Genomic DNA, 1,350 nt, shown 5'->3' with positions numbered 1-1,350 from the left:
TTGGTGGACGTCTTACGCCACGCTTGCCGATTCGCGATTTCCATTCGAGAACCCTAAAAAGATGGAAACTATCAAAATTCGTGTCTCTTCTTTTTCTTTACTCCACTTTAATCTACCTCAGCAATCTGCGACAATTGGGATGTCCCAATTTTTGCAACATATAATAAATCGAAAACCATTTGAGAAATAGGCTTTGTGAAGCGTTTTCGAAATCAGATTCCAAAAAATGTGATAAACTGAATTAAATAAACAAAATTTTAGTAATGACCCTCATTTGACCCCTGCAGTGTCTCGTCACAAGGCAGTTATAAAGCAGGTCTACACTCGTAGCAAGTTGACAATTTGAAATGTTCTATATACCTACCTACTTCAATTCTTGCAAGTCGAGATAGGGGTTAGTCACGATTAGCTTTATATTAAAAAAAGTAATTTTGAACCACTTTTAGTGGTCGGATCGCCTTGAAATTTTGTATATACATATTTAGTCGTATGACAAAAGTAGTTAAGTACAATCAGTTAAAAAAATCTTATAGTAAAAATATTTAAAAAACTTTTCCTGATTATACTTACCAACCTTTTACTAACCTACCCTACATGGATCAAAAATAAAAAATTGGTACAAACAAACAACATGAACTTCAACATTTAAAGCAAACAATATTACTATTTAATCACTTTAAAATGGAATAACATATAGCTACGACAAATCAGTAAATCGTAATTTAAAAAAAAAAACCTTAAAATATAATTTTCACGTTCAATTTTAGCGACGCATTCATTTGAAATACGAAATATTTCAAAGTAGTTCAGAGCAACTCCACGAAGCCTACTCTGCAAAGAGCACGAAACCCAAGTTTCACTGCCGAAATAAACCGAACTCGCTAATACAAAACTGAAAACAAAAGTTGGGCTGGTCACTAAATAATATTATTATTTTTATGAGGTTACTAGCTGTTGCCTTCAACTCTGTCCGCGTAGTATTCGTTTATCGCTCTCCCGCGGTTACTATGTAATTTTCCGGGACAAAAACTACTTATACCATGTCCCCGGGCTCAAACTATCCGTTGTACCGAATTTCATGTAAATCGGTTCAGCCGTTTAGGTGCGATGAGGTAACAAACAAATAAACAAACAAACTTACAAACTTTGCATTTATATAATAACTGTTGCCCATGACTCCATCAGCGTAAAAGTATGAAAAATAGTGTACGTCCTATTCTCAGACCTAACGAATATTACACAATCACAAATCCGGCCAAGAGTGTGTCGGACACGCCCAAAATAGGGTTTCCGTAGCCATAACGAAAAAATTAAGTAATATTTTTCTAAGGATTTCGTATTTTATGCGGA

The sequence above is a fragment of the Choristoneura fumiferana genome, chromosome 4 (genome assembly GCF_025370935.1).
Source record: "Choristoneura fumiferana chromosome 4, NRCan_CFum_1, whole genome shotgun sequence".
Lineage (NCBI taxonomy): Eukaryota > Metazoa > Arthropoda > Insecta > Lepidoptera > Tortricidae > Choristoneura > Choristoneura fumiferana.
The sequence above is the reverse complement of the archived record's forward strand: the minus strand, read 5'-3'. Positions refer to the sequence as shown.